General features: G+C 27.0%; 1 pseudogene; it reads left to right on the top strand.

Annotated features, from left to right (window-relative positions):
* LOC113363331 lies at window positions 1-10,135 on the top strand (annotated as a pseudogene).
* The last annotated feature ends 1,914 nt before the right edge of the window (window positions 10,136-12,049 follow it).

The raw sequence follows: 12,049 nt of genomic DNA, 5'->3' as shown, positions 1-12,049 counted from the left end.
CGTTGATAAAAATTGTAGCAGCACGCGAAGTTCTCGTCGCTCTTCCTTTCCCCTTTCGCCCCACATTTACATTATAAGTAAGACAGTTGAGATATATAACTAACCTGTGAAAAGGTAAGCTTATATTACGACGGAATTAATTAATCAAAAGCGTTGTTATTAATATTGAGTTTGATTTTTTGTTTTTTCATTGTGCTAAATTCATTTCATCCTTGACGCAGATCGTCGGCTTTGGGGCAGCCAGCACGTAGGTTTCTGACTCATTTCAGTTTGGTCATTTCTGATTGGCATACATCATTGTTCTGCAACTGTTTTTATAAGTTTTTACACATCTTCCAAATCCTGTGCAGTTTTTTTTATTTGGGACCACAGTATATAAGTAAGCTTTATTATTTAATTTATAATTTTATTTAGGATTCTACGTATTTTCTTTTCATTTAGCCATTGACCTTTCTTTGGCGTTTGCACATTTCCACGTCGTTAATGAATTAAATTTGGGATATTTTAGTTTGAAAATGTGCTAATCAATTGTTTTTTTGTTCGCAGCAAGTTATTGTATGAGTCAGAAAACCGAAAAACCAGTACTATCAGGTCAGCGCATCAAGACCAGAAAAAGAGGTTAGTTTTTATAAAATGGCATTTGGAAAATTTATAGAACGCATTGTTTGTATTTTTTGTTTCAAGTATGGCTAAGATCATTTATTTGACATTTTATACTCATGTATCTGAATAATATTTCAAAATGTCGCATTTTTGTAAATAAATATTAGTCAAACAATTATTTTAGACGTAAAATTATGCTACATTTTTCATGATTGTGCAATTTTTTACATGGTTTTTTAGTATTTTCTTTAATTCAATGTATAAATTTTATAGTATTTTATTATTTATGTTTTACTTTCAATTTCTATACATTGTAAGCATTAATAATAACTTGGGGCATATATTCCACGGAAACTAATCGCAGAAATTTAATCATTTTTATGATGCCAGGGTAAAATTTTGTGCAGTTCTTAACCAGAAATGTTGATGCCCATTTAACAATGTATTTTAAATAGTAATCTGTTTATAATTTTTTACAAGGAAATTTGTCTCAAAAGCTTTAAACATATTTTTATTATCGTTAGTAAATTTGATGCGAGGTTAATTGTAAAATTTCGTAAACAAAAATATTATCTACAGTTGAAGAAAACTAAATGTTTGTTGAAATGTATGCATAAATGTTTAATTCTCTATTAATTTTTTATTACCACTGCCTTTATAAATCATACTCGAGGCATTTTAACTGGTGATTACATTTAAACTATAACATCATTTGCTTCATCCTCAATATTTTATCACAAAGAAATTGATCTACATTAAATACTCTCTTTTAATGGTTACATTTCAATTCATGTAGATGAAAAAGAGAAGTATGATCCAAGTGGATTCCGTGACGCAGTTATCTCAGGTCTCGAACGTGCTGGCAACGATCTCGACGCAGTTAACAAATTCCTTGACACAGCAGGCTCTAAGCTTGATTATCGCAGATACGGAGAAGCACTGTTCGATATTCTTATAGCTGGTGGATTGTTAGGTAGTATAATTCATAATATAAACACCTGATATTATATTTATGAACCTAAAGTTGTTTCATTACCAGTATTAAATTGATAAATGTTTAAAGAAGGATATATTGAAGCAAAATAAATTCACACTTACAACATATTTTAATTGTAAGAGTTGAAAAATTTAGTAGCTTTCTAGCAATATTTCAAGAAAACTTGCTATTGTTTTTCACATGTTGCATATTTATCTCATTAATAAAAGTACGTAATGATACTAAATTCTGAGCTACTGAAGAATTGTTTACCTTAATTACCTTGAAGGTCAAGTTCATTTTCAAGTTCCTCTCAATATAAATTTGTTGTGTAAATATTTATCATTTTGCTGAAAATATAAAAAAATTAAGACTTAATTACATTGTATGAAAACAAATACTCAAAAATTAAAAACATAATCATTAGCATGCATATAATTATAAATACATCCATAATGTTTGCTTTATCATGATTTTCTTGATCACGATTATTAAACAATTGTGGTATATTATATAAAGCACACACACAGGCTTTACATTCAAATGCGAATATAGAGTTAACGAGCTGTGGTACATTCAAAATTTAATAAAAAAAAAATTGAATTATCTTTGAATATTTGACAATTTGACATTTTTTGTCGTTTGTAGTGTACTAAGTTTAAATTTGAGGATAGTTAAGAAACAGAATTTATTTCAATGAGTTTTAATGATAAATTTATATTAATATAGTGCCGGGTGGTTCAATAGCACAAGATGGAGAAAAGCCCCAAACCAGTAGTTGTGTCTTCACAGCTTCTGAGGATATGGAGTCGATGCGAAACCAGGAGCAGGTTTGTAGAATAATCTCAAACTGACAAAACAAATTGTTTTAGTTCTGAACAGTTACAAGTTTTTTTTTAAATTTTTTTAAATTTTTTTGCTTTGTTTTTTCAATTTACTAAAAAAAGTAATTGTTTATTAAATTATACAACTGAAACAATAAAAAAATTAAATAAAATCAACAAATTAAAAATTTGAGGTTAACTAATATTGCCATTGAATTAGTAATGAAATTCTTAAAATATCATTTAATAAACATTTTAAAATACAATTTTGAAAAATAACATTGTTATAAATGCAAGAAACTGACTATAAACTATTCATTGAACTTTTTTTTGTTAATACAACATAATTTTAATAAAAAATTGCAGTTATTTCTACTTTATTAAATTGAAATTTACTATTCTAATCAATGTAAATAGTTCAATGAACTTTTATTCGTAATACTAATAAACATTACATTATAGTTAGAAATACTATTTCTATAACACAATGGTATATAAAACAGGGCCCAAACAGTAGTCAATTTTAGTTGAAAAGTTAATGAGATATTTTGTCACATTTAAATTAGAAAGTTAATAAGAGATCCTTACATTGTAACTTTTAAGTTACACAGCTACTGAAACAAATTTATCTAAATAAATAAATAAAATAAATAATTAATAATTTTTTTTACAGGTTTTCGTGAAATTAATGCGTCGCTATAAGTACCTTGAGAAGATGTTTGAGGAGGAAATGAAAAAGGTCCTCGTCTTCATTAAAGGTTTCAATCCAACTGAGCGAATAAAACTTGCGCGCATGACCGCTTTATGGATTGGTGAGTTTGTCATTACAAGTTTTAAGTGTTTTCATACATCATAAAATTCAGCACTTAATTATATTATTAATTTAGGAAATGGTTCCGTTCCACCCTCCATACTCTTGGTGCTTATCAATGAACATCTTGTGAAAGACGGTATTGCTTTAGATTTCTTAGTTGAAGTGTTTGTAACATTTAAACAAGAAAAGGGATTGTCGAGTTTAATGGCAGCACTCAAAAAGGGATCTATTGAGGGAAGGTTAGTAAACCATTACAAAAAAAATTATATATATACAGATATATATATATATATATCTTATATATAAAAATGGAGCTCTCTTTCAAATGTCCGAATAAAACTCGAAAACGGCTGAATCGATTTGGCCAGTCTTAGTCTTGAAAAATTGGTGCCAATCCAGAGAAAGTCCAAAAGATGAGAAATTATTTCAAATTCGCGTAGAAACTTTACATTTTTAATTTGAAAATTTTTGTTGAAGCGTAATTTAAATAAAACAATGGACGGTGGCAATTTCGTAAAATGTCAAACGCTTTTGACAGATGATGTTCAATTACGTTTAATAGGATGTTTTACGCGAATATTATTTAATTATGATAAATTTGTAGTAAGTAATTTTGTTTATATACAAAAACGTTAGTAAACGGGCAGCAAGTGTTACTAGAGACTCAAAATATCAACTTTTTTGAAATGTTAATATGAAAATGCACTTTTTGGCGTTGTAGCACTCTTTTTTTTGCAAATCATATTTTTCTCAAACACGGTGCTCTAAAGGATCTCATTTGTATAATTATATACTCATTGGTATTTATAAAACATTTTCTAGGTTATATTATTTTTTAATTATGTTATTTAAATTCAAAACTTAAATTTGGTATCGATCAAAGGGACATTTTGCCAAATAACATTTTCCCAGTTATAATTTCGCAGAATTTATCGAAGAATAGATAGTAATATATGAAGGTCCGGGGTTAAAAAGGTCCACCAGAAATGTGTCAAAAACAAAAAAAAGTAAAGTTAAGCTTTGTTTAACAAGGAATTGAAAAGTAAAGTAGATGTGTAACCAGCTATAACCTTGATTCTTATGACTTTGCTATCTGGAGATAAACTGTATTTTTTGAAAATCCATAATAAAGGTATTTTCTTCCGTTGGTAGTTTTTTAGCATTAGTTAAAAGTGTAATGATTTTGTAAAATACATTTAAAATTAAAATAAGACATTAAACCTGTTTGCCACCTGGCCGTTCCAAGTTACCCTGTCTATGGCGTAAAAAGGTCTAGATAACAATTTTTTGAAAGACAGCAAAATAAGAACATTTCTACAATGATGAAGTAGCTGGCAGTTTTACTGAACATAGTCAGATAATTCTTCGTTTGAAATGTGTTTATTGTTGTGATATAATTGGTTTGCTTTTCATAATATAGTTTATATTTGCTGAATGCCAAATTGGAACTTTTGTGCCTCGCCCTGCTCTACATTTATACTTTTTATTAAATTTACTTCAATTAAATTAAAAACTTTTCAAAAAGCAGGCCAAAGAAGAAATACTTAATTCATTTTCCATCTCTCCTCGCAGAAATTTGAAAATTTTATATAAGCTCATTAGTATTATTTACAATTATACACAAAATCCTGAATCAAAAAAAAATCTGAAAAACTAATCGCGAAACGTAATCAATAAGTCGAAAGACTAAAAATGACTTGGATTGGATTATACCATGTTTTCTATAGAAAGTGTATAAAACTTCCAGTTTGATTGTTTTGATAAAATATAGACAAACTAATGGGGTTTATAGCATTCAAACAACATATCCTTATACACTTAAAGTATTAATATCTTTGATCCTCTAGAAATTGTTTAGAATATACCTTACTTAGCAAAACAACGTTTGCCGGGTCAGCTAGTATATATATAGATATATATATATATATATATATATACGTGGTCTGTTCAAAAAGTACCCGGAATTACTAATAATTAAATTTCGCGGGTCTGGAGTGTCTGATTGTCAAAATTTTTTTTTTATTGTGTTGGTATACATGCCCCTAAAGTATGATGAAATTTTCAGCTATATTCACTGTTTACTTTGTCTGTGGTAGTCGCTAAGGTTCGACGTGTTTTTCTGAGCTCGGCGATTTTTACAATGGAAGAATTGAAAAGTCAAAGAATTTGTATTAAATTTTGCGTAAAAAATGAAATAAAGTGTTGCAAAGTGCAAAAATTCACCAGATATGGCTCCGTGTGACTTTTTCCTATTCCCAAAGTTGAAGAGACCCATGAAAGGACGGCGGTTTTCCTCGATTGAAGAAAATCGCTGAGAGTGCTCAAGGACATATCAAAAAGTGAATATCAAGGGTGCTTCGAAAATTGGAAAAAACGCTGGCATAAGTGTATTATATCTGGGGGGGACTACTTTGAAGGGGACCACATTAATGTAGACGAATAAATAAATATTTTTTTGAAAAAACGAAAATTCCGGGTACTTTTTGAACAGACCACGTATATATATATATATATATATATATATATATATATATTAGTCGAAAAATTCCCGATTTGAATGATTCGAATCAGAAAAACCCCTGATTTGAATCATAGTTTGAATCAACTCGAATCAAGTATATATATGGACAAAAAAAACATGGGTGTATTTATTAAGTGATCTAAATTTATAATCAATACTGTTAGTTTAACCAATATAACTGACAAAGTATATAGAAATTGTAAACATAAATTACTATCAAAGTATATTCTGAAAATTATTAAAAATAACGTTGAGGACAGTTGAAACATATCTTCAAATTAATTTACAACAAAAGATTACCAAACAATTGTGCATCAATAAAGCATATAAATTAATATTTGGAATCATGGCCCGATTGCTTATTTTACTATATAATTAGTGAAGGATCGCATTTAAACTGAGAGCTGAAAGTTAATTTCATTAATATGAATTTGCCATTACTTACATAATCAGAAGTTAACATATCATTTACTGGCTTTCTGGTGTTTAGTAATTGTTTCAAAAGGAGAATTATATTGGAAGATTCCCAAAACTCGTTTCATAATTTTGAGTGGTTTATTCTGTTAACATTTAAAATCTAAAACACTTAATTATTATCAAAATTGGGTATTGATAGTTTACTCTGTAAAATAAAACACGCAAGAACGAAGATGTGTTGTATCTGTTTTGAAGTTGCTCATACGGTTAACTCATATCGCTTGAAGTCATATCAAATCTTTCACTAAAAAAGATTTTATCAAAAAAGTTTATACATTTCTTTTGTTTTAATCTACCATCTTCTGCTTTGTTTCTTGACAAATGTCCTGAAGATGGAATGTACCTAGTTCTGAAATGTCGACAGTAGATAAATAGTTTTTTCATAAACTTTTGTTTTTATTACTTTTTGGATTCTTTGTTCAAAGCTCTACAATATATATATGTATATATATATATATATATATATATATATATATAATTTGAGTTTAATATTCGGGCGTAACATCAATAAAAATAGTATGAGTTTTTTTTAAAAAATTTATTTATTTAAAATCCATACGTTTCGGCTAGCATCTTAGCCATCATTCAGTGGTAATCAAGTTAACTATAAAAATTGAAACTAAATAAATTATATGAAAGGAAATTTCATGGAAAAACAATAATAATAATAATAGTAATAAAACACAAATTAGGATACAAAATTGTGTTTTATTACTATTATTATTATTATTGTTTTCCATGAAATTTCCTTTCATATAATTTATTTAGTTTAAATTTTTATAGTTAACTTGATTACCACTGAATGATGGCTAAGATGCTAGCCGAAACGTATGGATTTTAAATAAATAATTTTTTTAAAAAAACTCATACTATTTTTATCGATGTTACGCCCGAATATTAAACTCAAATTAAACATATATATCAACATCAAATTCAAGACTATTCAAAAAAAAAAAATATATATATATATATATATATATATATATATATATATAGTTTTATTGAAAAAAAAACTCAATAAGCTCATACTAATTTGAATATTTTGATGCATTTTTAAAAATATTTTCTGATTAAATAATATATTTCTTTAAATGTTGAAAAAATGAAATGATGACCAAATGATATATATTAATAAAAATATTATTTAATCAGAAAAATATTTTTATAAATGCATCAAAATTAGTATGAGCTTATTGAGTTTTTTTTTAATAAAACTGAATTTTGAACTTTTTTTGCAGTTTTTGAGAAATAAATTTGTTATCTAATTTATTAGATTGCAATTAACATTTCTAATCAATGTCTAAAAATTTAATGATTTTTGTTTGTAAAATCACTTATTTTAAGTGCATAAATCTCCATTGTGGTTCCAATCTGAAAATTATAAGAATTATTTCTATAATTATAACACAATGGTATATCAAACTCGGCAAACACACTGGCATTTCAATTTTTATTCATTGAAAAGTTAACGAGATTTGCTACATTTATATTTGAAAGTTAATTTGAATTTTCAAAATTACCTTATACATTGTCTTTTAATCAGGATGTGTTATTTTCTTTAGGCTAATGGAATTTGTACCACCCAACAAGCGCACTGAGGAATACTTTAAGTCCCTATTCTCTGAACGGGGCTTAACTGATATTGTTCGCTTGCATAAAGCTCAAGCTTCCCAGGAAGCTAAGCGAGATCTGCAAGAAGTTCTTCTTGATGATCTCGGTGACAATAAACCAATCAAGGATATGATTGTTGATATAAAAGAATTTGCTTCTAAAACCGAAATTCCTGAACATGAAATATTGCATTGGTAAGGGGGAAATAATTTTAGTTTAGATGGTTTTATGTATTGAAAATTGTTTACTAAATTTTTATCAAATTTGGATTCTCAATGCATTATGATTAAAAATTAATTATAACTCAATTTTTATATCGCTTAATATTTTTGTATTGGTAGTTGTGTAATTTAACAGTATTAATGCATTGCTCTGTTTCTCATTCTTTCATTTTTATAAAATATTTTGCAATTACAAAAATAACAATGTTATTTATCTTAAATTTAACTTGTTTATATATTTATATATATATATATATATATATATATATATATTTCATTTAAATTATTAATAATTGTGTAATTCAATGGGCTCTTAATATTGTGGTTTCTAACCTGTGGGGCAGGGCCCCTCAAGGAGGGGGCTCGAGGCTATTGAAATTTGGCCATACAGCTGCTTTTGAAATACTATTTCCAAAAAACAAACCAAATGATATATTATTAAAAAAAAAATAATTAGGGGCATGATTATTAAACAATATCCTTCCAAAAAAAATGGAGGACTTTGATGCAAAAAGGTTGGAAGCCATTTCCTTTAATGCATTACTGATTCTCATTCTTTTATTTTTACAAAATATTTCATAATTTGCAAATTGCAGTGTAATTTAACTAGTTTTTTATTTGTGTCCTTCAACAGTATGTATTTCTTTTTCTTAGATATGGAGCACTGTAATGACAATGGCTGAATGGAACAAGAAAGAAGAATTAGTAGCAGAGCAAGCGTTAAAACATCTAAAAAGTTACACTGCCTTATTCGAAGCATTCAGCTCTTCAACAAGAGCTCAACTCGCTTTGGTTTTGAAAGTGCAAGAGTCTGTTATGAAAACATGAACTTCATGAAAGCTTTTCATAAAATAGTACTCTTGTTCTACAAAAGTAAGTTACTAAATATTTATATAATGTATAAATACTTCTACACTAATTAGTGTAGAAAATTAAATTAGATATTCGCATTTAGGATGCGTCTGTTAATCATGTGATTTATTTTCAAAGATCTTTGGACCTTTTTTTCTCTTAGTGATCCGTTGATTTTTAATTTTTTTAAATATTAGGTAATTTTTTTTTTAAATAGGTAAAAAGTACATGTGATATCTTACAAGACTTTCCCCACATATTTTATTTTTTCAAGCACTCTCCTGTTTGAGCTCCCTTAGCAATATATGATCAGATGAATCTTTCCACGATTTTGATATAACTTTTATTTAAGAATTGAGCTTACTAATTATATTTATTGATGAATTAAGAACGATTTTATGCATAGCATTATCATTTTAATATTCTATGTTTATATTATTAATTTTTGTTTTATGAGATTACTAGACAAAGAATAAATCCTTTGTCTAGTAATTATATTTGAAACTCCAAATTTCTGAAATAAAATGAATAAAACTGTATACATACAAACTCCAAGTCCTAATTAGTCACTCTTTATTAGTGACATTAAAAAAAAACTTTGAAATAATGAATATTTTCAAATTTTACTTTAAAAAAATTTGAAAAAAAAATATTATTGCAAGTTGAATAAATTCATGTTTTACCTCAGTGAATTTTTATATTATAAACTAAAATGTAAAATTTTAGTAATGTAAGGTAAGACTGGATTTTTTACATAGTCTTTTAATACTTATTTATTCTCAATTTAAATGATTTATGCATAAAATCTCACTTAGTAATTTAATTTCTAGCTGATGTTGTATCTGAGGAAGTCATTTTGAGATGGTACCGGGAAGCTCATTCTGTTAAAGGCAAAATGCACTTCCTGGAACAAATGAAAAAGTTTGTGGAGTGGTTACAAAATGCTGAAGAAGGTAATTGTTAATAATTTTAATTGAGTTACTTAAATTAATTTATAATAATTATTATAATTTATAATAATTAATTATTAATATTATTATAATTTATAATAATTAATTTATAATATAAATTAATTTTTAGAATCTGAATCTGAAGAAGAGGAGGATTGAATGCAACAATTTCTAATGTTGCCTGCTGGAATACATGTAATATGATAAAATAACTAACGGTGGTTTGTATAAAGGAACTTTTAAGCACACACAACTTGTCCATAATTATTTAAAAACCGAAAATTAATCCATGTGTAAATCATTCATTTTTACAGTATATATTCATGTATTTATAAATGCTATATTATTTTACAATAAATATTGAAACTGTTTAATTATTTGTTCTCATTCTAATAAATCTTTTTAATTCATGCGATATGCATTATTACTTAATTGGTAATAAGTTCTATTTACTGTTGTTCGTAATATTAGTAGACTTACTTACAGCAAATGAAAACCTTACAGAAAAACATTTTGTTATTTGTGGAAAAGTGATTAGATATCTGCTTGGATCAGAAGCAGATATTTGACACTTTCTTACAATGTTAAATATGTATATATTTTAAACTATAAATAATTCTAACTAATTTATCAAATACAATATATTTGAATACACATTTTATTGGGCATGCTTTCAACCAACGACAAACATTGCACTCATATTTATACATAACATGTTATAAAATGTGACTATTTTATAAACTAAACTAGACTAGTTTATATATAATATATACTATAAACTAATATAATATAATGACTTGTTTATTTACATACACACACTCACACTTTTTTGTTACCAATTTGCTTGCATGAAGAATATCTCTGAACTACTTCAAATTTTTTTTTAAATAATTGTTAGTGCTCTTTTACTGTAAAATAATTTTAGCTGAAGGATGAGGCCACCACCATTTGAAATGTTTTATTTCGATTACTTGGCGAAAATTAATCGAATTTATTTCGAAGTTGAACAAAAGCCTCAAAATATATTCATTGATTGATCACACGAGGCTTTTCCACCAGGAGAGAAGCCTGGTGTGTTTGGCATGTATTACTGCTGGACATTGATTTTGAAGATAGTTTGTGTATGAAATATTTTTTTCAGATGATGAAAGGTATGTAGATAGAAACAAAAAAACTTTTTGATCAAGCATCCTTTCATAAGATGTTACTAAAATATTAAAAAAATTTAATAGACTTCCATACGTATGTTGACTTCCAGTATAAAACTACAAAAAATATTAGTTTGCAATGCAAGTAATAGTAGTAGTAACAAACTTTGCATGGTATGATCACAAAATTAGTACAGAAGACGGACTGATTTTTGTTTTGCCCATTTATAAATTAAAGAAACAAAATTATGAAAATACTTTAAATTTCAGCTTGATAAAATGCCATTTATTTACGTTCATACGTTTAGTTGCTTACCATTGAGGCGCCTGAAGACTTTAAATTTGTATTATGTATTTTTATCGGTATTATATACATTTATAAACTTCATACTTTTTTATTCGACGTTGCAATAAACTCTTAAAATATTCGAAATAAAAAACTAATAATAATTAAGAATTTATTATGTAGGTTTAGACATTGTATGTGGCATCATTCAGCAAGTTAACAAATCCAATACAGGAAAATTTCAAATATAATAAACTGTGACGCGGCGCTTAGGCGCTTCGATATTTCGTCTCTAAAACTTGTAAAAAAGAAGATCCAGATTTACAAAAAAATACAAAATATAACTAGATGATATTGGTATTTTGCCTTGAGGCAAGTTACACGAACTTCCCGATATGTGTAAATAATCTACCTAATCAATAAAAAATCAATTAATTTATGAGTGATTGAAAGTATTCCGGGTGGATTTATCACTCATAATGGAAAACGAACGAACACGTTAACTCGAAGTATTTTCTAAAAGCAAATTTTCAAAAATCAATAACTTTTATAATTGAACCAGTTTCTGTAGGACTTTAACGGTTTAGTATGATCATTAAGACCAAGTACTCAATCCTTATACCCAGTGGCCAGTAAATGGTCTAATTTTAATTTTAACAAACGTCAAAAAAACTACTCATTTTCTCAAACTTTGATGAATTTTTAAAATTAAACTACGGCTTACATTTTTTTCAACAGTAATTACAAGAAAACGGTTCGTAGATTT

The sequence above is a fragment of the Ctenocephalides felis genome, unplaced genomic scaffold (genome assembly GCF_003426905.1).
Source record: "Ctenocephalides felis isolate EL2017-DRISC unplaced genomic scaffold, ASM342690v1 CF-g0.4_SCAFFOLD_00308, whole genome shotgun sequence".
Taxonomy (NCBI): Eukaryota; Metazoa; Arthropoda; class Insecta; order Siphonaptera; family Pulicidae; genus Ctenocephalides; species Ctenocephalides felis.
This window is presented reverse-complemented; position numbering and strand designations above follow the sequence as displayed.